This window comes from Ambystoma mexicanum, chromosome 5q (assembly GCF_040938575.1).
Source record: "Ambystoma mexicanum isolate Mex_15411 chromosome 5q, UKY_AmexF1_1, whole genome shotgun sequence".
NCBI lineage: Eukaryota > Metazoa > Chordata > Amphibia > Caudata > Ambystomatidae > Ambystoma > Ambystoma mexicanum.
The window spans coordinates 386,312,443-386,337,667 of record NC_090933.1 but is presented as its reverse complement, the minus strand read 5'-3'; positions in this window follow the sequence as shown (position 1 = coordinate 386,337,667).

Below are 25,225 nucleotides of genomic sequence, written 5' to 3'. Positions count from 1 at the left end.
GAAATGAAGGGGTGTGCACCTCTCAGTGTCCTCTGTTTGCCCTCTGTCCAAGTGAAATTAGTTCTGGGATCTGCAGGCAAATGTATCCATTCGGGAGAGAGATAGCAATAGGAAGGCTCTTTCTTCAGGCACAGTGGAGAGGGCTCAGAGAACTGCATGCCTGAGACATCTTTCCTCATCCCTCGCTCATCTTGTTCCCTAACTTCGTACTCTCTGCCAGACCGTGTTTCCTTTACTGCCAACCCTCCCATTTTTATTTCAACCTCACCCCTCGTCTTCCACCTACTACCTACTCTATTATGCTTCTCCTTTTTTCCTTTCTTCTATGGCCCTTTGAAAAGGTGCAAAGGCCTTGCTAAGCCCCATGAAGGAAATCTAACAACAAAAGATGTATTCCTAATTTATGGGAGGTGCTGTGAGACGAGTAAGAGTGGGTGCAGAGGTGATTGGGTTGTTGAGGTGGGAAAGGCCTTGGAAGCTGTGTGCAAAGATTGCAAGGACAAGATGCTAAGTGCCAGTTTGCATGTCACCCTGCAAGCTGGACCCTGTAGAATTGAGCTTGTGTGTAAACTAGAAACACATAGGTCAATAGACATTTTTTGGCTGTTAAGTGCCATCACCCGGCCTAGGCAGTGCGGTTATTTGCCTGCCTGCCTGCTTGCTGCAACTGCTGCTTGCCCTTATATTACAGGTGTTGTGACTTTCTTTGAAAACTATTTTCATCGTTGAACCTGGAGTGAGGAGCGGAAAGTAGTCAAGTTAGCTGGACTGCAAACAGTGAATGAGAACCCTCATAATCCCGAAAGCACTTGGAGAGGAAGATAGGGCAAGAGTGGGAGCATTAGAGTGGATTGAGTGGTGTGAATGTCACTTGCCAGTGGTGCTTGCAAAATGCAGGGATGGTAGCAGTACCTGGCTGCGCTAGCTAGAGTTGAGGGAGAGGGCTATGTTGGGCATTCCATGCCTCCTTTTACATTATGGGATAGAGAGGCAGATAGTTTCAGGCAAGAGAGAAGTTGAGGGCTTTTTGATTTGATGGATACCCAGTGCAAAGGCCCTGTATCTCACAGCATTGCATGCTCTGTGTTTGCTAAAGCATTCAGTCCAGGTGCAATACACTACGTCCTGGAAACACTTGTTTAAAGGTACGTTATAAATGACTTATCATATCATCCACACAGCATGCAATGCTGCAAAGGCAGTACGTAGCCCGTAGTCCAGTCGATCACTGCACACTCTCTAAACATGACTTAGAAATAAAAGTTTCCTCTTATGGGCTGCATTCCACCTGCTCAATACCTCCACAGGGCCCCCCTTTTCACTCCTCACAGTCCCCTTTCCCTCCTCTCCTTTCTGTATCCCACCCTCCACAACACAAGGCCCTCCACAATTCTATGACACCCTCCCTCAGGGGGACTTTTTATCTTGCACTACCTCCCCTTACACTGCTCTACCTCACCTCCCTCCCCGTTACCTGCACTACCCACTCCCCTACCCCTACCTACCATACCACAGACCACCCTTTATCTTGCCCTACCTCCTCTCCCAAGGGGACCCTGTAGCACCTTTCCCTCTCTACCCATGCCCCCTTAATCCTGCCCTACTTTACTCCTTCCCCTTTTTCCCTCTACAGGGAACTCTTTTCATTACTCATTACCACAGAACCTTTTAGAAGTCCTGGGGGTACTTGTAACAGTACAAGGAATTTAACCAACGATTCCTTTACAGATATGGGCCCGATGGCAGGATTTGAACCCAGGTCTTCAAGGCTGCACTGCAAGCACTTAACCACTACGCCACTGCAGTTAGTTGGTATACAGTGGAGCAGGGGGCCAGATGTCATATCTTCGTTGGCTTCATTGATCATGTTTCACAATGCAAACGGGTATGCTCCCATGGGCATGCAGGAGAAAGATATACATGCCAGAAACCTGCCCTCACAAGCTGAGAGGCCAGTGGCGCAAGTGATAAGTGCATGGTCTTGCAATGCAGGCGACCTGAGTTCTAATCCCACAATGGGTGTGTCATTCTTGTTATTTCTTTTTTTTTCTGTGAAAATGAGTATTCAAGGCCCAGAGTGACCAGCCCACAACTAATCCCACACCAATACCTGCATTCCCATTAACCGTTGTGGCTTTGTTTTGTGCACTCTTGCCTTGGTAACCCCCATAGATAAGCTTGTCTCTCTGCTCCCAACTGACTGGAAAAAATGAGGGGGAAAAGTGAAACCTACGGCTCATGGTCAGTAAGATAATTGCGCTGGGCCTCAAACAGGACACCTTCTCGAGGTGCTGTCAGGTGACCACAGGCCCCTGCATAGCAAGCAAACCTGTATCAGCATCTCACCTGCAACTGAAGGTGTCACCTGCAGGCTACACATAGGATGGGGCAGTAGGTGCATTAACCCTTTGGCCTATTGGCCCTCCTTCCTCTGAGATCAAGAATCATAATTTTCATGATGCCTTCCTTTGGCACATTAGACCTAGCTTCCACCCCAGTTCAGAGGATGTTTAGTTTCACGGAGAGAGGCTAATCATTGGGAGGTATGAGCCACAAAAAGCTAAGCAGGTCATTAAGTCTTTGGCTTCGTCATGGGGGGGTTTGGGTGCATTCATATGCATTGGGCACGCTTCTGTCCTCTGCGGCTGTCTGTTTATTTATTGCTGCCTGGTAATAATTTTTCAAATGTAAACACTCTGCTCTGAAAGGTAAAAGATTTGACAGGCTCTTGATGTAGTGAGCCTTTCCCACTCATTGCCCTGGGGGTGAAAGTCATGGCACAGGGCTGCGTTCTGCCTTCAGCTTTATCCATTTTGGAGAGGCTGGCTCTGCCACTGACCAGCAGGGCCTAATCCTGGAGTGCAACGGGGAGAGGTCTGCGCCCTGCGTCCTCCACGCGTCCCTAACGCTCCCAAACGCGACCACAGCCCTTACAGGCACAGCCCTATGTCCGATGAGCCTCTATGGTGCAGTCACCCATGCAGCTTAGGGTTAGGATCAGTGCTTGTCAGTGTAGGCCTTGCCACCCAGGTCCCGTAGAGTGTCACAGCCTGCGCCATAATCCCCTAGTGATGGTGACCATGGTGACAATGATCTTGCTGGAATACTGATGCCTTATTTTCCTCCCAGAAGCCCCAGGAGCCTAGTGAAATGAAGGGGTGTGCACCTCTCAGTGTCCTCTGTTTGCCCTCTGTCCAAGTGAAATTAGTTCTGGGATCTGCAGGCAAATGTATCCATTCGGGAGAGAGATAGCAATAGGAAGGCTCTTTCTTCAGGCACAGTGGAGAGGGCTCAGAGAACTGCATGCCTGAGACATCTTTCCTCATCCCTCGCTCATCTTGTTCCCTAACTTCGTACTCTCTGCCAGACCGTGTTTCCTTTACTGCCAACCCTCCCATTTTTATTTCAACCTCACCCCTCGTCTTCCACCTACTACCTACTCTATTATGCTTCTCCTTTTTTCCTTTCTTCTATGGCCCTTTGAAAAGGTGCAAAGGCCTTGCTAAGCCCCATGAAGGAAATCTAACAACAAAAGATGTATTCCTAACTTATGGGAGGTGCTGTGAGACGAGTAAGAGTGGGTGCAGAGGTGATTGGGTTGTTGAGGTGGGAAAGGCCTTGGAAGCTGTGTGCAAAGATTGCAAGGACAAGATGCTAAGTGCCAGTTTGCATGTCACCCTGCAAGCTGGACCCTGTAGAATTGAGCTTGTGTGTAAACTAGAAACACATAGGTCAATAGACATTTTTTGGCTGTTAAGTGCCATCACCCGGCCTAGGCAGTGCGGTTATTTGCCTGCCTGCCTGCTTGCTGCAACTGCTGCTTGCCCTTATATTACAGGTGTTGTGACTTTCTTTGAAAACTATTTTCATCGTTGAACCTGGAGTGAGGAGCGGAAAGTAGTCAAGTTAGCTGGACTGCAAACAGTGAATGAGAACCCTCATAATCCCGAAAGCACTTGGAGAGGAAGATAGGGCAAGAGTGGGAGCATTAGAGTGGATTGAGTGGTGTGAATGTCACTTGCCAGTGGTGCTTGCAAAATGCAGGGATGGTAGCAGTACCTGGCTGCGCTAGCTAGAGTTGAGGGAGAGGGCTATGTTGGGCATTCCATGCCTCCTTTTACATTATGGGATAGAGAGGCAGATAGTTCCAGGCAAGAGAGAAGTTGAGGGCTTTTTGATTTGATGGATACCCAGTGCAAAGGCCCTGTATCTCACAGCATTGCATGCTCTGTGTTTGCTAAAGCATTCAGTCCAAGTGCAATACACTACGTCCTGGAAACACTTGTTTAAAGGTACGTTATAAATGACTTATCATATCATCCACACAGCATGCAATGCTGCAAAGGCAGTACGTAGCCCGTAGTCCAGTCGATCACTGCACACTCTCTAAACATGACTTAGAAATAAAAGTTTCCTCTTATGGGCTGCATTCCACCTGCTCAATACCTCCACAGGGCCCCCCCTTTCCCTCCTCTCCTTTCTGTATCCCACCCTCCACAACACAAGGCCCTCCACAATTCTATGACACCCTCCCTCAGGGGGACTTTTTATCTTGCACTACCTCCCCTTACACTGCTCTACCTCACCTCCCTCCCCGTTACCTGCACTACCCACTCCCCTACCCCTACCCCTACCTACCATACCACAGACCACCCTTTCTCTTGCCCTACCTCCTCTCCCAAGGGGACCCTGTAGCACCTTTCCTTCTCTACCCATGCCCCCTTAATCCTGCCCTACTTTACTCCTTCCCCTTTTTCCCTCTACAGGGAACTCTTTTCATTACTCATTACCACAGAACCTTTTAGACGTCCTGGGGGTACTTGTAACAGTACAAGGAATTTAACCAACGATTCCTTTACAGATATGGGCCCGATGGCAGGATTTGAACCCAGGTCTTCAAGGCTGCACTGCAAGCACTTAACCACTACGCCACTGCAGTTAGTTGGTATACAGTGGAGCAGGGGGCCAGATGTCATATCTTCGTTGGCTTCATTGATCATGTTTCACAATGCAAACGGGTATGCTCCCATGGGCATGCAGGAGAAAGATATACATGCCAGAAACCTACCCTCACAAGCTGAGAGGCCAGTGGCGCAAGTGATAAGTGCATGGTCTTGCAATGCAGGCGACCTGAGTTCTAATCCCACAATAGGTGTGTCATTCTTGTTATTTCTTTTTTTTTTCAGTGAAAATGAGTATTCAAGGCCCAGAGTGACCAGCCCACAACTAATCCCACACCAATACCTGCATTCCCATTAACCGTTGTGGCTTTGTTTTGTGCACTCTTGCCTTGGTAACCCCCATAGATAAGCTTGTCTCTCTGCTCCCAACTGACTGGAAAAAATGAGGGGGAAAAGTGAAACCTACGGCTCATGGTCAGTAAGATAATTGCGCTGGGCCTCAAACAGGACACCTTCTCGAGGTGCTGTCAGGTGACCACAGGCCCCTGCATAGCAAGCAAACCTGTATCAGCATCTCACCTGCAACTGAAGGTGTCACCTGCAGGCTACACATAGGATGGGGCAGTAGGTGCATTAACCCTTTGGCCTATTGGCCCTCCTTCCTCTGAGATCAAGAATCATAATTTTCATGATGCCTTCCTTTGGCACATTAGACCTAGCTTCCACCCCAGTTCAGAGGATGTTTAGTTTCACGGAGAGAGGCTAATCATTGGGAGGTATGAGCCACTAAAAGCTAAGCAGGTCATTAAGTCTTTGGCTTCGTCATGGGGGGGTTTGGGTGCATTCATATGCATTGGGCACGCTTCTGTCCTCTGCGGCTGTCTGTTTATTTATTGCTGCCTGGTAATAATTTTTCAAATGTAAACACTCTGCTCTGAAAGGTGAAAGATTTGACAGGCTCTTGATGTAGTGGGCCTTTCCCACTCATTGCCCTGGGGGTGAAAGTCATGGCACAGGGCTGCTTTCTGCCTTCAACTTTATCCATTTTGGAGAGGCTGGCTCCGCCACTGACCAGCAGGGCCTAATCCTGGAGTGCAACGGGGAGATGTCTGCGCCCTGCGTCCTCCACGCGTCCCTAACGCTCCCAAACGCGACCACAGCCCTATGTCCGATGAGCCTCTATGGTGCAGTCACCCATGCAGCTTAGGGTTAGGATCAGTGCTTGTCAGTGTAGGCCTTGCCACCCAGGTCCCGTAGAGTGTCACAGCCTGCGCCATAATCCCCTAGTGATGGTGACCATGGTGACAATGATCTTGCTGGAATACTGATGCCTTATTTCCCTCCCAGAAGCCCCAGGAGCCTAGTGAAATGAAGGGGTGTGCACCTCTCAGTGTCCTCTGTTTGCCCTCTGTCCAAGTGAAATTAGTTCTGGGATCTGCAGGCAAATGTATCCATTCGGGAGAGAGATAGCAATAGGAAGGCTCTTTCTTCAGGCACAGTGGAGAGGGCTCAGAGAACTGCATGCCTGAGACATCTTTCCTCATCCCTCGCTCATCTTGTTCCCTAACTTCGTACTCTCTGCCAGACCGTGTTTCCTTTACTGCCAACCCTCCCATTTTTATTTCAACCTCACCCCTCGTCTTCCACCTACTACCTACTCTATTATGCTTCTCCTTTTTTCCTTTCTTCTATGGCCCTTTGAAAAGGTGCAAAGGCCTTGCTAAGCCCCATGAAGGAAATCTAACAACAAAAGATGTATTCCTAACTTATGGGAGGTGCTGTGAGACGAGTAAGAGTGGGTGCAGAGGTGATTGGGTTGTTGAGGTGGGAAAGGCCTGGGAAGCTGTGTGCAAAGATTGCAAGGACAAGATGCTAAGTGCCAGTTTGCATGTCACCCTGCAAGCTGGACCCTGTAGAATTGAGCTTGTGTGTAAACTAGAAACACATAGGTCAATAGACATTTTTTGGCTGTTAAGTGCCATCACCCGGCCTAGGCAGTGCGGTTATTTGCCTGCCTGCCTGCTTGCTGCAACTGCTGCTTGCCCTTATATTACAGGTGTTGTGACTTTCTTTGAAAACTATTTTCATCGTTGAACCTGGAGTGAGGAGCGGAAAGTAGTCAAGTTAGCTGGACTGCAAACAGTGAATGAGAACCCTCATAATCCCGAAAGCACTTGGAGAGGAAGATAGGGCAAGAGTGGGAGCATTAGAGTGGATTGAGTGGTGTGAATGTCACTTGCCAGTGGTGCTTGCAAAATGCAGGGATGGTAGCAGTACCTGGCTGCGCTAGCTAGAGTTGAGGGAGAGGGCTATGTTGGGCATTCCATGCCTCCTTTTACATTATGGGATAGAGAGGCAGATAGTTTCAGGCAAGAGAGAAGTTGAGGGCTTTTTGATTTGATGGATACCCAGTGCAAAGGCCCTGTATCTCACAGCATTGCATGCTCTGTGTTTGCTAAAGCATTCAGTCCAGGTGCAATACACTACGTCCTGGAAACACTTGTTTAAAGGTACGTTATAAATGACTTATCATATCATCCACACAGCATGCAATGCTGCAAAGGCAGTACGTAGCCCGTAGTCCAGTCGATCACTGCACACTCTCTAAACATGACTTAGAAATAAAAGTTTCCTCTTATGGGCTGCATTCCACCTGCTCAATACCTCCACAGGGCCCCCCTTTTCACTCCTCACAGTCCCCTTTCCCTCCTCTCCTTTCTGTATCCCACCCTCCACAACACAAGGCCCTCCACAATTCTATGACACCCTCCCTCAGGGGGACTTTTTATCTTGCACTACCTCCCCTTACACTGCTCTACCTCACCTCCCTCCCCGTTACCTGCACTACCCACTCCCCTACCCCTACCCCTACCTACCATACCACAGACCACCCTTTATCTTGCCCTACCTCCTCTCCCAAGGGGACCCTGTAGCACCTTTCCCTCTCTACCCATGCCCCCTTAATCCTGCCCTACTTTACTCCTTCCCCTTTTTCCCTCTACAGGGAACTCTTTTCATTACTCATTACCACAGAACCTTTTAGACGTCCTGGGGGTACTTGTAACAGTACAAGGAATTTAACCAACGATTCCTTTACAGATATGGGCCCGATGGCAGGATTTGAACCCAGGTCTTCAAGGCTGCACTGCAAGCACTTAACCACTACGCCACTGCAGTTAGTTGGTATACAGTGGAGCAGGGGGCCAGATGTCATATCTTCGTTGGCTTCATTGATCATGTTTCACAATGCAAACGGGTATGCTCCCATGGGCATGCAGGAGAAAGATATACATGCCAGAAACCTGCCCTCACAAGCTGAGAGGCCAGTGGCGCAAGTGATAAGTGCATGGTCTTGCAATGCAGGCGACCTGAGTTCTAATCCCACAATAGGTGTGTCATTCTTGTTATTTCTTTTTTTTTCTGTGAAAATGAGTATTCAAGGCCCAGAGTGACCAGCCCACAACTAATCCCACACCAATACCTGCATTCCCATTAACCGTTGTGGCTTTGTTTTGTGCACTCTTGCCTTGGTAACCCCCATAGATAAGCTTGTCTCTCTGCTCCCAACTGACTGGAAAAAATGAGGGGGAAAAGTGAAACCTACGGCTCATGGTCAGTAAGATAATTGCGCTGGGCCTCAAACAGGACACCTTCTCGAGGTGCTGTCAGGTGACCACAGGCCCCTGCATAGCAAGCAAACCTGTATCAGCATCTCACCTGCAACTGAAGGTGTCACCTGCAGGCTACACATAGGATGGGGCAGTAGGTGCATTAACCCTTTGGCCTATTGGCCCTCCTTCCTCTGAGATCAAGAATCATAATTTTCATGATGCCTTCCTTTGGCACATTAGACCTAGCTTCCACCCCAGTTCAGAGGATGTTTAGTTTCACGGAGAGAGGCTAATCATTGGGAGGTATGAGCCACAAAAAGCTAAGCAGGTCATTAAGTCTTTGGCTTCGTCATGGGGGGGTTTGGGTGCATTCATATGCATTGGGCACGCTTCTGTCCTCTGCGGCTGTCTGTTTATTTATTGCTGCCTGGTAATAATTTTTCAAATGTAAACACTCTGCTCTGAAAGGTAAAAGATTTGACAGGCTCTTGATGTAGTGAGCCTTTCCCACTCATTGCCCTGGGGGTGAAAGTCATGGCACAGGGCTGCGTTCTGCCTTCAGCTTTATCCATTTTGGAGAGGCTGGCTCTGCCACTGACCAGCAGGGCCTAATCCTGGAGTGCAACGGGGAGAGGTCTGCGCCCTGCGTCCTCCACGCGTCCCTAACGCTCCCAAACGCGACCACAGCCCTTACAGGCACAGCCCTATGTCCGATGAGCCTCTATGGTGCAGTCACCCATGCAGCTTAGGGTTAGGATCAGTGCTTGTCAGTGTAGGCCTTGCCACCCAGGTCCCGTAGAGTGTCACAGCCTGCGCCATAATCCCCTAGTGATGGTGACCATGGTGACAATGATCTTGCTGGAATACTGATGCCTTATTTTCCTCCCAGAAGCCCCAGGAGCCTAGTGAAATGAAGGGGTGTGCACCTCTCAGTGTCCTCTGTTTGCCCTCTGTCCAAGTGAAATTAGTTCTGGGATCTGCAGGCAAATGTATCCATTCGGGAGAGAGATAGCAATAGGAAGGCTCTTTCTTCAGGCACAGTGGAGAGGGCTCAGAGAACTGCATGCCTGAGACATCTTTCCTCATCCCTCGCTCATCTTGTTCCCTAACTTCGTACTCTCTGCCAGACCGTGTTTCCTTTACTGCCAACCCTCCCATTTTTATTTCAACCTCACCCCTCGTCTTCCACCTACTACCTACTCTATTATGCTTCTCCTTTTTTCCTTTCTTCTATGGCCCTTTGAAAAGGTGCAAAGGCCTTGCTAAGCCCCATGAAGGAAATCTAACAACAAAAGATGTATTCCTAACTTATGGGAGGTGCTGTGAGACGAGTAAGAGTGGGTGCAGAGGTGATTGGGTTGTTGAGGTGGGAAAGGCCTTGGAAGCTGTGTGCAAAGATTGCAAGGACAAGATGCTAAGTGCCAGTTTGCATGTCACCCTGCAAGCTGGACCCTGTAGAATTGAGCTTGTGTGTAAACTAGAAACACATAGGTCAATAGACATTTTTTGGCTGTTAAGTGCCATCACCCGGCCTAGGCAGTGCGGTTATTTGCCTGCCTGCCTGCTTGCTGCAACTGCTGCTTGCCCTTATATTACAGGTGTTGTGACTTTCTTTGAAAACTATTTTCATCGTTGAACCTGGAGTGAGGAGCGGAAAGTAGTCAAGTTAGCTGGACTGCAAACAGTGAATGAGAACCCTCATAATCCCGAAAGCACTTGGAGAGGAAGATAGGGCAAGAGTGGGAGCATTAGAGTGGATTGAGTGGTGTGAATGTCACTTGCCAGTGGTGCTTGCAAAATGCAGGGATGGTAGCAGTACCTGGCTGCGCTAGCTAGAGTTGAGGGAGAGGGCTATGTTGGGCATTCCATGCCTCCTTTTACATTATGGGATAGAGAGGCAGATAGTTCCAGGCAAGAGAGAAGTTGAGGGCTTTTTGATTTGATGGATACCCCGTGCAAAGGCCCTGTATCTCACAGCATTGCATGCTCTGTGTTTGCTAAAGCATTCAGTCCAGGTGCAATACACTACGTCCTGGAAACACTTGTTTAAAGGTACGTTATAAATGACTTATCATATCATCCACACAGCATGCAATGCTGCAAAGGCAGTACGTAGCCCGTAGTCCAGTCGATCACTGCACACTCTCTAAACATGACTTAGAAATAAAAGTTTCCTCTTATGGGCTGCATTCCACCTGCTCAATACCTCCACAGGGCCCCCCCTTTCCCTCCTCTCCTTTCTGTATCCCACCCTCCACAACACAAGGCCCTCCACAATTCTATGACACCCTCCCTCAGGGGGACTTTTTATCTTGCACTACCTCCCCTTACACTGCTCTACCTCACCTCCCTCCCCGTTACCTGCACTACCCACTCCCCTACCCCTACCTACCATACCACAGACCACCCTTTCTCTTGCCCTACCTCCTCTCCCAAGGGGACCCTGTAGCACCTTTCCTTCTCTACCCATGCCCCCTTAATCCTGCCCTACTTTACTCCTTCCCCTTTTTCCCTCTACAGGGAACTCTTTTCATTACTCATTACTCATTACCACAGAACCTTTTAGACGTCCTGGGGGTACTTGTAACAGTACAAGGAATTTAACCAACGATTCCTTTACAGATATGGGCCCGATGGCAGGATTTGAACCCAGGTCTTCAAGGCTGCACTGCAAGCACTTAACCACTACGCCACTGCAGTTAGTTGGTATACAGTGGAGCAGGGGGCCAGATGTCATATCTTCGTTGGCTTCATTGATCATGTTTCACAATGCAAACGGGTATGCTCCCATGGGCATGCAGGAGAAAGATATACATGCCAGAAACCTGCCCTCACAAGCTGAGAGGCCAGTGGCGCAAGTGATAAGTGCATGGTCTTGCAATGCAGGCGACCTGAGTTCTAATCCCACAATAGGTGTGTCATTCTTGTTATTTCTTTTTTTTTTCAGTGAAAATGAGTATTCAAGGCCCAGAGTGACCAGCCCACAACTAATCCCACACCAATACCTGCATTCCCATTAACCGTTGTGGCTTTGTTTTGTGCACTCTTGCCTTGGTAACCCCCATAGATAAGCTTGTCTCTCTGCTCCCAACTGACTGGAAAAAATGAGGGGGAAAAGTGAAACCTACGGCTCATGGTCAGTAAGATAATTGCGCTGGGCCTCAAACAGGACACCTTCTCGAGGTGCTGTCAGGTGACCACAGGCCCCTGCATAGCAAGCAAACCTGTATCAGCATCTCACCTGCAACTGAAGGTGTCACCTGCAGGCTACACATAGGATGGGGCAGTAGGTGCATTAACCCTTTGGCCTATTGGCCCTCCTTCCTCTGAGATCAAGAATCATAATTTTCATGATGCCTTCCTTTGGCACATTAGACCTAGCTTCCACCCCAGTTCAGAGGATGTTTAGTTTCACAGAGAGAGGCTAATCATTGGGAGGTATGAGCCACTAAAAGCTAAGCAGGTCATTAAGTCTTTGGCTTCGTCATGGGGGGGGTTTGGGTGCATTCATATGCATTGGGCACGCTTCTGTCCTCTGCGGCTGTCTGTTTATTTATTGCTGCCTGGTAATAATTTTTCAAATGTAAACACTCTGCTCTGAAAGGTGAAAGATTTGACAGGCTCTTGATGTAGTGAGCCTTTCCCACTCATTGCCCTGGGGGTGAAAGTCATGGCACAGGGCTGCGTTCTGCCTTCAGCTTTATCCATTTTGGAGAGGCTGGCTCTGCCACTGACCAGCAGGGCCTAATCCTGGAGTGCAACGGGGAGAGGTCTGCGCCCTGCGTCCTCCACGCGTCCCTAACGCTCCCAAACGCGACCACAGCCCTTACAGGCACAGCCCTATGTCCGATGAGCCTCTATGGTGCAGTCACCCATGCAGCTTAGGGTTAGGATCAGTGCTTGTCAGTGTAGGCCTTGCCACCCAGGTCCCGTAGAGTGTCACAGCCTGCGCCATAATCCCCTAGTGATGGTGACCATGGTGACAATGATCTTGCTGGAATACTGATGCCTTATTTTCCTCCCAGAAGCCCCAGGAGCCTAGTGAAATGAAGGGGTGTGCACCTCTCAGTGTCCTCTGTTTGCCCTCTGTCCAAGTGAAATTAGTTCTGGGATCTGCAGGCAAATGTATCCATTCGGGAGAGAGATAGCAATAGGAAGGCTCTTTCTTCAGGCACAGTGGAGAGGGCTCAGAGAACTGCATGCCTGAGACATCTTTCCTCATCCCTCGCTCATCTTGTTCCCTAACTTCGTACTCTCTGCCAGACCGTGTTTCCTTTACTGCCAACCCTCCCATTTTTATTTCAACCTCACCCCTCGTCTTCCACCTACTACCTACTCTATTATGCTTCTCCTTTTTTCCTTTCTTCTATGGCCCTTTGAAAAGGTGCAAAGGCCTTGCTAAGCCCCATGAAGGAAATCTAACAACAAAAGATGTATTCCTAACTTATGGGAGGTGCTGTGAGACGAGTAAGAGTGGGTGCAGAGGTGATTGGGTTGTTGAGGTGGGAAAGGCCTTGGAAGCTGTGTGCAAAGATTGCAAGGACAAGATGCTAAGTGCCAGTTTGCATGTCACCCTGCAAGCTGGACCCTGTAGAATTGAGCTTGTGTGTAAACTAGAAACACATAGGTCAATAGACATTTTTTGGCTGTTAAGTGCCATCACCCGGCCTAGGCAGTGCGGTTATTTGCCTGCCTGCCTGCTTGCTGCAACTGCTGCTTGCCCTTATATTACAGGTGTTGTGACTTTCTTTGAAAACTATTTTCATCGTTGAACCTGGAGTGAGGAGCGGAAAGTAGTCAAGTTAGCTGGACTGCAAACAGTGAATGAGAACCCTCATAATCCCGAAAGCACTTGGAGAGGAAGATAGGGCAAGAGTGGGAGCATTAGAGTGGATTGAGTGGTGTGAATGTCACTTGCCAGTGGTGCTTGCAAAATGCAGGGATGGTAGCAGTACCTGGCTGCGCTAGCTAGAGTTGAGGGAGAGGGCTATGTTGGGCATTCCATGCCTCCTTTTACATTATGGGATAGAGAGGCAGATAGTTTCAGGCAAGAGAGAAGTTGAGGGCTTTTTGATTTGATGGATACCCAGTGCAAAGGCCCTGTATCTCACAGCATTGCATGCTCTGTGTTTGCTAAAGCATTCAGTCCAGGTGCAATACACTACGTCCTGGAAACACTTGTTTAAAGGTACGTTATAAATGACTTATCATATCATCCACACAGCATGCAATGCTGCAAAGGCAGTACGTAGCCCGTAGTCCAGTCGATCACTGCACACTCTCTAAACATGACTTAGAAATAAAAGTTTCCTCTTATGGGCTGCATTCCACCTGCTCAATACCTCCACAGGGCCCCCCTTTTCACTCCTCACAGTCCCCTTTCCCTCCTCTCCTTTCTGTATCCCACCCTCCACAACACAAGGCCCTCCACAATTCTATGACACCCTCCCTCAGGGGGACTTTTTATCTTGCACTACCTCCCCTTACACTGCTCTACCTCACCTCCCTCCCCGTTACCTGCACTACCCACTCCCCTACCCCTACCCCTACCTACCATACCACAGACCACCCTTTATCTTGCCCTACCTCCTCTCCCAAGGGGACCCTGTAGCACCTTTCCTTCTCTACCCATGCCCCCTTAATCCTGCCCTACTTTACTCCTTCCCCTTTTTCCCTCTACAGGGAACTCTTTTCATTACTCATTACCACAGAACCTTTTAGACGTCCTGGGGGTACTTGTAACAGTACAAGGAATTTAACCAACGATTCCTTTACAGATATGGGCCCGATGGCAGGATTTGAACCCAGGTCTTCAAGGCTGCACTGCAAGCACTTAACCACTACGCCACTGCAGTTAGTTGGTATACAGTGGAGCAGGGGGCCAGATGTCATATCTTCGTTGGCTTCATTGATCATGTTTCACAATGCAAACGGGTATGCTCCCATGGGCATGCAGGAGAAAGATATACATGCCAGAAACCTGCCCTCACAAGCTGAGAGGCCAGTGGCGCAAGTGATAAGTGCATGGTCTTGCAATGCAGGCGACCTGAGTTCTAATCCCACAATAGGTGTGTCATTCTTGTTATTTCTTTTTTTTTCAGTGAAAATGAGTATTCAAGGCCCAGAGTGACCAGCCCACAACTAATCCCACACCAATACCTGCATTCCCATTAACCGTTGTGGCTTTGTTTTGTGCACTCTTGCCTTGGTAACCCCCATAGATAAGCTTGTCTCTCTGCTCCCAACTGACTGGAAAAAATGAGGGGGAAAAGTGAAACCTACGGCTCATGGTCAGTAAGATAATTGCGCTGGGCCTCAAACAGGACACCTTCTCGAGGTGCTGTCAGGTGACCACAGGCCCCTGCATAGCAAGCAAACCTGTATCAGCATCTCACCTGCAACTGAAGGTGTCACCTGCAGGCTACACATAGGATGGGGCAGTAGGTGCATTAACCCTTTGGCCTATTGGCCCTCCTTCCTCTGAGATCAAGAATCATAATTTTCATGATGCCTTCCTTTGGCACATTAGACCTAGCTTCCACCCCAGTTCAGAGGATGTTTAGTTTCACGGAGAGAGGCTAATCATTGGGAGGTATGAGCCACTAAAAGCTAAGCAGGTCATTAAGTCTTTGGCTTCGTCATGGGGGGGTTTGGGTGCATTCATATGCATTGGGCACGCTTCTGTCCTCTGCGGCTGTCTGTTTATTTATTGCTGCCTGGTAATAATTTTTCAAATGTAAACACTCTGCTCTGAAAGGTGAAAGATTTGACAGGCTCTTGATGTAGTGGGCCTTTCCCACTCATTGCCCTGGGGGTGAAAGTCATGGCACAGGGCTGCTTTCTGCCTTCAACTTTATCCATTTTGGAGAGGCTGGCTCCGCCACTGACCAGCAGGGCCTAATCCTGGAGTGCAACGGGGAGATGTCTGCGCCCTGCGTCCTCCACGCGTCCCTAACGCTCCCAAACGCGACCACAGCCCTATGTCCGATGAGCCTCTATGGTGCAGTCACCCATGCAGCTTAGGGTTAGGATCAGTGCTTGTCAGTGTAGGCCTTGCCACCCAGGTCCCGTAGAGTGTCACAGCCTGCGCCATAATCCCCTAGTGATGGTGACCATGGTGACAATGATCTTGCTGGAATACTGATGCCTTATTTCCCTCCCAGAAGCCCCAGGAGCCTAGTGAAATGAAGGGGTGTGCACCTCTCAGTGTCCTCTGTTTGCCCTCTGTCCAAGTGAAATTAGTTCTGGGATCTGCAGGCAAATGTATCCATTCGGGAGAGAGATAGCAATAGGAAGGCTCTTTCTTCAGGCACAGTGGAGAGGGCTCAGAGAACTGCATGCCTGAGACATCTTTCCTCATCCCTCGCTCATCTTGTTCCCTAACTTCGTACTCTCTGCCAGACCGTGTTTCCTTTACTGCCAACCCTCCCATTTTTATTTCAACCTCACCCCTCGTCTTCCACCTACTACCTACTCTATTATGCTTCTCCTTTTTTCCTTTCTTCTATGGCCCTTTGAAAAGGTGCAAAGGCCTTGCTAAGCCCCATGAAGGAAATCTAACAACAAAAGATGTATTCCTAACTTATGGGAGGTGCTGTGAGACGAGTAAGAGTGGGTGCAGAGGTGATTGGGTTGTTGAGGTGGGAAAGGCCTTGGAAGCTGTGTGCAAAGATTGCAAGGACAAGATGCTAAGTGCCAGTTTGCATGTCACCCTGCAAGCTGGACCCTGTAGAATTGAGCTTGTGTGTAAACTAGAAACACATAGGTCAATAGACATTTTTTGGCTGTTAAGTGCCATCACCCGGCCTAGGCAGTGCGGTTATTTGCCTGCCTGCCTGCTTGCTGCAACTGCTGCTTGCCCTTATATTACAGGTGTTGTGACTTTCTTTGAAAACTATTTTCATCGTTGAACCTGGAGTGAGGAGCGGAAAGTAGTCAAGTTAGCTGGACTGCAAACAGTGAATGAGAACCCTCATAATCCCGAAAGCACTTGGAGAGGAAGATAGGGCAAGAGTGGGAGCATTAGAGTGGATTGAGTGGTGTGAATGTCACTTGCCAGTGGTGCTTGCAAAATGCAGGGATGGTAGCAGTACCTGGCTGCGCTAGCTAGAGTTGAGGGAGAGGGCTATGTTGGGCATTCCATGCCTCCTTTTACATTATGGGATAGAGAGGCAGATAGTTTCAGGCAAGAGAGAAGTTGAGGGCTTTTTGATTTGATGGATACCCAGTGCAAAGGCCCTGTATCTCACAGCATTGCATGCTCTGTGTTTGCTAAAGCATTCAGTCCAGGTGCAATACACTACGTCCTGGAAACACTTGTTTAAAGGTACGTTATAAATGACTTATCATATCATCCACACAGCATGCAATGCTGCAAAGGCAGTACGTAGCCCGTAGTCCAGTCGATCACTGCACACTCTCTAAACATGACTTAGAAATAAAAGTTTCCTCTTATGGGCTGCATTCCACCTGCTCAATACCTCCACAGGGCCCCCCTTTTCACTCCTCACAGTCCCCTTTCCCTCCTCTCCTTTCTGTATCCCACCCTCCACAACACAAGGCCCTCCACAATTCTATGACACCCTCCCTCAGGGGGACTTTTTATCTTGCACTACCTCCCCTTACACTGCTCTACCTCACCTCCCTCCCCGTTACCTGCACTACCCACTCCCCTACCCCTACCCCTACCTACCATACCACAGACCACCCTTTCTCTTGCCCTACCTCCTCTCCCAAGGGGACCCTGTAGCACCTTTCCTTCTCTACCCATGCCCCCTTAATCCTGCCCTACTTTACTCCTTCCCCTTTTTCCCTCTACAGGGAACTCTTTTCATTACTCATTACCACAGAACCTTTTAGACGTCCTGGGGGTACTTGTAACAGTACAAGGAATTTAACCAACGATTCCTTTACAGATATGGGCCCGATGGCAGGATTTGAACCCAGGTCTTCAAGGCTGCACTGCAAGCACTTAACCACTACGCCACTGCAGTTAGTTGGTATACAGTGGAGCAGGGGGCCAGATGTCATATCTTCGTTGGCTTCATTGATCATGTTTCACAATGCAAACGGGTATGCTCCCATGGGCATGCAGGAGAAAGATATACATGCCAGAAACCTGCCCTCACAAGCTGAGAGGCCAGTGGCGCAAGTGATAAGTGCATGGTCTTGCAATGCAGGCGACCTGAGTTCTAATCCCACAATAGGTGTGTCATTCTTGTTATTTCTTTTTTTTTCAGTGAAAATGAGTATTCAAGGCCCAGAGTGACCAGCCCACAACTAATCCCACACCAATACCTGCATTCCCATTAACCGTTGTGGCTTTGTTTTGTGCACTCTTGCCTTGGTAACCCCCATAGATAAGCTTGTCTCTCTGCTCCCAACTGACTGGAAAAAATGAGGGGGAAAAGTGAAACCTACGGCTCATGGTCAGTAAGATAATTGCGCTGGGCCTCAAACAGGACACCTTCTCGAGGTGCTGTCAGGTGACCACAGGCCCCTGCATAGCAAGCAAACCTGTATCAGCATCTCACCTGCAACTGAAGGTGTCACCTGCAGGCTACACATAGGATGGGGCAGTAGGTGCATTAACCCTTTGGCCTATTGGCCCTCCTTCCTCTGAGATCAAGAATCATAATTTTCATGATGCCTTCCTTTGGCACATTAGACCTAGCTTCCACCCCAGTTCAGAGGATGTTTAGTTTCACGGAGAGAGGCTAATCATTGGGAGGTATGAGCCACAAAAAGCTAAGCAGGTCATTAAGTCTTTGGCTTCGTCATGGGGGGGTTTGGGTGCATTCATATGCATTGGGCACGCTTCTGTCCTCTGCGGCTGTCTGTTTATTTATTGCTGCCTGGTAATAATTTTTCAAATGTAAACACTCTGCTCTGAAAGGTAAAAGATTTGACAGGCTCTTGATGTAGTGAGCCTTTCCCACTCATTGCCCTGGGGGTGAAAGTCATGGCACAGGGCTGCGTTCTGCCTTCAGCTTTATCCATTTTGGAGAGGCTGGCTCTGCCACTGACCAGCAGGGCCTAATCCTGGAGTGCAACGGGGAGAGGTCTGCGCCCTGCGTCCTCCACGCGTCCCTAACGCTCCCAAACGCGACCACAGCCCTTACAGGCACAGCCCTATGTCCGATGAGCCTCTATGGTGCAGTCACCCATGCAGCTTAGGGTTAGGATCAGTGCTTGTCAGTGTAGGCCTTGCCACCCAGGTCCCGTAGAGTGTCACAGCCTGCGCCATAATCCCCTAGTGATGGTGACCATGGTGACAATGATCTTGCTGGAATACTGATGCCTTATTTTCCTCCCAGAAGCCCCAGGAGCCTAGTGAAATGAAGGGGTGTGCACCTCTCAGTGTCCTCTGTTTGCCCTCTGTCCAAGTGAAATTAGTTCTGGGATCTGCAGGCAAATGTATCCATTCGGGAGAGAGATAGCAATAGGAAGGCTCTTTCTTCAGGCACAGTGGAGAGGGCTCAGAGAACTGCATGCCTGAGACATCTTTCCTCATCCCTCGCTCATCTTGTTCCCTAACTTCGTACTCTCTGCCAGACCGTGTTTCCTTTACTGCCAACCCTCCCATTTTTATTTCAACCTCACCCCTCGTCTTCCACCTACTACCTACTCTATTATGCTTCTCCTTTTTTCCTTTCTTCTATGGCCCTTTGAAAAGGTGCAAAGGCCTTGCTAAGCCCCATGAAGGAAATCTAACAACAAAAGATGTATTCCTAACTTATGGGAGGTGCTGTGAGACGAGTAAGAGTGGGTGCAGAGGTGATTGGGTTGTTGAGGTGGGAAAGGCCTGGGAAGCTGTGTGCAAAGATTGCAAGGACAAGATGCTAAGTGCCAGTTTGCATGTCACCCTGCAAGCTGGACCCTGTAGAATTGAGCTTGTGTGTAAACTAGAAACACATAGGTCAATAGACATTTTTTGGCTGTTAAGTGCCATCACCCGGCCTAGGCAGTGCGGTTATTTGCCTGCCTGCCTGCTTGCTGCAACTGCTGCTTGCCCTTATATTACAGGTGTTGTGACTTTCTTTGAAAACTATTTTCATCGTTGAACCTGGAGTGAGGAGCGGAAAGTAGTCAAGTTAGCTGGACTGCAAACAGTGAATGAGAACCCTCATAATCCCGAAAGCACTTGGAGAGGAAGATAGGGCAAGAGTGGGAGCATTAGAGTGGATTGAGTGGTGTGAATGTCACTTGCCAGTGGTGCTTGCAAAATGCAGGGATGGTAGCAGTACCTGGCTGCGCTAGCTAGAGTTGAGGGAGAGGGCTATGTTGGGCATTCCATGCCTCCTTTTACATTATGGGATAGAGAGGCAGATAGTTTCAGGCAAGAGAGAAGTTGAGGGCTTTTTGATTTGATGGATACCCAGTGCAAAGGCCCTGTATCTCACAGCATTGCATGCTCTGTGTTTGCTAAAGCATTCAGTCCAGGTGCAATACACTACGTCCTGGAAACACTTGTTTAAAGGTACGTTATAAATGACTTATCATATCATCCACACAGCATGCAATGCTGCAAAGGCAGTACGTAGCCCGTAGTCCAGTCGATCACTGCACACTCTCTAAACATGACTTAGAAATAAAAGTTTCCTCTTATGGGCTGCATTCCACCTGCTCAATACCTCCACAGGGCCCCCCTTTTCACTCCTCACAGTCCCCTTTCCCTCCTCTCCTTTCTGTATCCCACCCTCCACAACACAAGGCCCTCCACAATTCTATGACACCCTCCCTCAGGGGGACTTTTTATCTTGCACTACCTCCCCTTACACTGCTCTACCTCACCTCCCTCCCCGTTACCTGCACTACCCACTCCCCTACCCCTACCCCTACCTACCATACCACAGACCACCCTTTCTCTTGCCCTACCTCCTCTCCCAAGGGGACCCTGTAGCACCTTTCCTTCTCTACCCATGCCCCCTTAATCCTGCCCTACTTTACTCCTTCCCCTTTTTCCCTCTACAGGGAACTCTTTTCATTACTCATTACCACAGAACCTTTTAGAAGTCCTGGGGGTACTTGTAACAGTACAAGGAATTTAACCAACGATTCCTTTACAGATATGGGCCCGATGGCAGGATTTGAACCCAGGTCTTCAAGGCTGCACTGCAAGCACTTAACCACTACGCCACTGCAGTTAGTTGGTATACAGTGGAGCAGGGGGCCAGATGTCATATCTTCGTTGGCTTCATTGATCATGTTTCACAATGCAAACGGGTATGCTCCCATGGGCATGCAGGAGAAAGATATACATGCCAGAAACCTGCCCTCACAAGCTGAGAGGCCAGTGGCGCAAGTGATAAGTGCATGGTCTTGCAATGCAGGCGACCTGAGTTCTAATCCCACAATAGGTGTGTCATTCTTGTTATTTCTTTTTTTTTCAGTGAAAATGAGTATTCAAGGCCCAGAGTGACCAGCCCACAACTAATCCCACACCAATACCTGCATTCCCATTAACCGTTGTGGCTTTGTTTTGTGCACTCTTGCCTTGGTAACCCCCATAGATAAGCTTGTCTCTCTGCTCCCAACTGACTGGAAAAAATGAGGGGGAAAAGTGAAACCTACGGCTCATGGTCAGTAAGATAATTGCGCTGGGCCTCAAACAGGACACCTTCTCGAGGTGCTGTCAGGTGACCACAGGCCCCTGCATAGCAAGCAAACCTGTATCAGCATCTCACCTGCAACTGAAGGTGTCACCTGCAGGCTACACATAGGATGGGGCAGTAGGTGCATTAACCCTTTGGCCTATTGGCCCTCCTTCCTCTGAGATCAAGAATCATAATTTTCATGATGCCTTCCTTTGGCACATTAGACCTAGCTTCCACCCCAGTTCAGAGGATGTTTAGTTTCACGGAGAGAGGCTAATCATTGGGAGGTATGAGCCACAAAAAGCTAAGCAGGTCATTAAGTCTTTGGCTTCGTCATGGGGGGGTTTGGGTGCATTCATATGCATTGGGCACGCTTCTGTCCTCTGCGGCTGTCTGTTTATTTATTGCTGCCTGGTAATAATTTTTCAAATGTAAACACTCTGCTCTGAAAGGTAAAAGATTTGACAGGCTCTTGATGTAGTGAGCCTTTCCCACTCATTGCCCTGGGGGTGAAAGTCATGGCACAGGGCTGCGTTCTGCCTTCAGCTTTATCCATTTTGGAGAGGCTGGCTCTGCCACTGACCAGCAGGGCCTAATCCTGGAGTGCAACGGGGAGAGGTCTGCGCCCTGCGTCCTCCACGCGTCCCTAACGCTCCCAAACGCGACCACAGCCCTTACAGGCACAGCCCTATGTCCGATGAGCCTCTATGGTGCAGTCACCCATGCAGCTTAGGGTTAGGATCAGTGCTTGTCAGTGTAGGCCTTGCCACCCAGGTCCCGTAGAGTGTCACAGCCTGCGCCATAATCCCCTAGTGATGGTGACCATGGTGACAATGATCTTGCTGGAATACTGATGCCTTATTTTCCTCCCAGAAGCCCCAGGAGCCTAGTGAAATGAAGGGGTGTGCACCTCTCAGTGTCCTCTGTTTGCCCTCTGTCCAAGTGAAATTAGTTCTGGGATCTGCAGGCAAATGTATCCATTCGGGAGAGAGATAGCAATAGGAAGGCTCTTTCTTCAGGCACAGTGGAGAGGGCTCAGAGAACTGCATGCCTGAGACATCTTTCCTCATCCCTCGCTCATCTTGTTCCCTAACTTCGTACTCTCTGCCAGACCGTGTTTCCTTTACTGCCAACCCTCCCATTTTTATTTCAACCTCACCCCTCGTCTTCCACCTACTACCTACTCTATTATGCTTCTCCTTTTTTCCTTTCTTCTATGGCCCTTTGAAAAGGTGCAAAGGCCTTGCTAAGCCCCATGAAGGAAATCTAACAACAAAAGATGTATTCCTAACTTATGGGAGGTGCTGTGAGACGAGTAAGAGTGGGTGCAGAGGTGATTGGGTTGTTGAGGTGGGAAAGGCCTTGGAAGCTGTGTGCAAAGATTGCAAGGACAAGATGCTAAGTGCCAGTTTGCATGTCACCCTGCAAGCTGGACCCTGTAGAATTGAGCTTGTGTGTAAACTAGAAACACATAGGTCAATAGACATTTTTTGGCTGTTAAGTGCCATCACCCGGCCTAGGCAGTGCGGTTATTTGCCTGCCTGCCTGCTTGCTGCAACTGCTGCTTGCCCTTATATTACAGGTGTTGTGACTTTCTTTGAAAACTATTTTCATCGTTGAACCTGGAGTGAGGAGCGGAAAGTAGTCAAGTTAGCTGGACTGCAAACAGTGAATGAGAACCCTCATAATCCCGAAAGCACTTGGAGAGGAAGATAGGGCAAGAGTGGGAGCATTGGAGTGGATTGAGTGGTGTGAATGTCACTTGCCAGTGGTGCTTGCAAAATGCAGGGATGGTAGCAGTACCTGGCTGCGCTAGCTAGAGTTGAGGGAGAGGGCTATGTTGGGCATTCCATGCCTCCTTTTACATTATGGGATAGAGAGGCAGATAGTTTCAGGCAAGAGAGAAGTTGAGGGCTTTTTGATTTGATGGATACCCAGTGCAAAGGCCCTGTATCTCACAGCATTGCATGCTCTGTGTTTGCTAAAGCATTCAGTCCAGGTGCAATACACTACGTCCTGGAAACACTTGTTTAAAGGTACGTTATAAATGACTTATCATATCATCCACACAGCATGCAATGCTGCAAAGGCAGTACGTAGCCCGTAGTCCAGTCGATCACTGCACACTCTCTAAACATGACTTAGAAATAAAAGTTTCCTCTTATGGGCTGCATTCCACCTGCTCAATACCTCCACAGGGCCCCCCTTTTCACTCCTCACAGTCCCCTTTCCCTCCTCTCCTTTCTGTATCCCACCCTCCACAACACAAGGCCCTCCACAATTCTATGACACCCTCCCTCAGGGGGACTTTTTATCTTGCACTACCTCCCCTTACACTGCTCTACCTCACCTCCCTCCCCGTTACCTGCACTACCCACTCCCCTACCCCTACCCCTACCTACCATACCACAGACCACCCTTTCTCTTGCCCTACCTCCTCTCCCAAGGGGACCCTGTAGCACCTTTCCTTCTCTACCCATGCCCCCTTAATCCTGCCCTACTTTACTCCTTCCCCTTTTTCCCTCTACAGGGAACTCTTTTCATTACTCATTACCACAGAACCTTTTAGAAGTCCTGGGGGTACTTGTAACAGTACAAGGAATTTAACCAACGATTCCTTTACAGATATGGGCCCGATGGCAGGATTTGAACCCAGGTCTTCAAGGCTGCACTGCAAGCACTTAACCACTACGCCACTGCAGTTAGTTGGTATACAGTGGAGCAGGGGGCCAGATGTCATATCTTCGTTGGCTTCATTGATCATGTTTCACAATGCAAACGGGTATGCTCCCATGGGCATGCAGGAGAAAGATATACATGCCAGAAACCTGCCCTCACAAGCTGAGAGGCCAGTGGCGCAAGTGATAAGTGCATGGTCTTGCAATGCAGGCGACCTGAGTTCTAATCCCACAATAGGTGTGTCATTCTTGTTTTTTCTTTTTTTTTCAGTGAAAATGAGTATTCAAGGCCCAGAGTGACCAGCCCACAACTAATCCCACACCAATACCTGCATTCCCATTAACCGTTGTGGCTTTGTTTTGTGCACTCTTGCCTTGGTAACCCCCATAGATAAGCTTGTCTCTCTGCTCCCAACTGACTGGAAAAAATGAGGGGGAAAAGTGAAACCTACGGCTCATGGTCAGTAAGATAATTGCGCTGGGCCTCAAACAGGACACCTTCTCAAGGTGCTGTCAGGTGACCACAGGCCCCTGCATAGCAAGCAAACCTGTATCAGCATCTCACCTGCAACTGAAGGTGTCACCTGCAGGCTACACATAGGATGGGGCAGTAGGTGCATTAACCCTTTGGCCTATTGGCCCTCCTTCCTCTGAGATCAAGAATCATAATTTTCATGATGCCTTCCTTTGGCACATTAGACCTAGCTTCCACCCCAGTTCAGAGGATGTTTAGTTTCACGGAGAGAGGCTAATCATTGGGAGGTATGAGCCACTAAAAGCTAAGCAGGTCATTAAGTCTTTGGCTTCGTCATGGGGGGGTTTGGGTGCATTCATATGCATTGGGCACGCTTCTGTCCTCTGCGGCTGTCTGTTTATTTATTGCTGCCTAGTAATCATTTTTCAAATGTAAACACTCTGCTCTGAAAGGTGAAAGATTTGACAGGCTCTTGATGTAGTGAGCCTTTCCCACTCATTGCCCTGGGGGTGAAAGTCATGGCACAGGGCTGCTTTCTGCCTTCAACTTTATCCATTTTGGAGAGGCTGGCTCTGCCACTGACCAGCAGGGCCTAATCCTGGAGTGCAACGGGGAGAGGTCTGCGCCCTGCGTCCTCCACGCGTCCCTAACGCTCCCAAACGCGACCACAGCCCTTACAGGCACAGCCCTATGTCCGATGAGCCTCTATGGTGCAGTCACCCATGCAGCTTAGGGTTAGGATCAGTGCTTGTCAGTGTAGGCCTTGCCACCCAGGTCCCGTAGAGTGTCACAGCCTGCGCCATAATCCCCTAGTGATGGTGACCATGGTGACAATGATCTTGCTGGAATACTGATGCCTTATTTTCCTCCCAGAAGCCCCAGGAGCCTAGTGAAATGAAGGGGTGTGCACCTCTCAGTGTCCTCTGTTTGCCCTCTGTCTACGTGAAATTAGTTCTGGGATCTG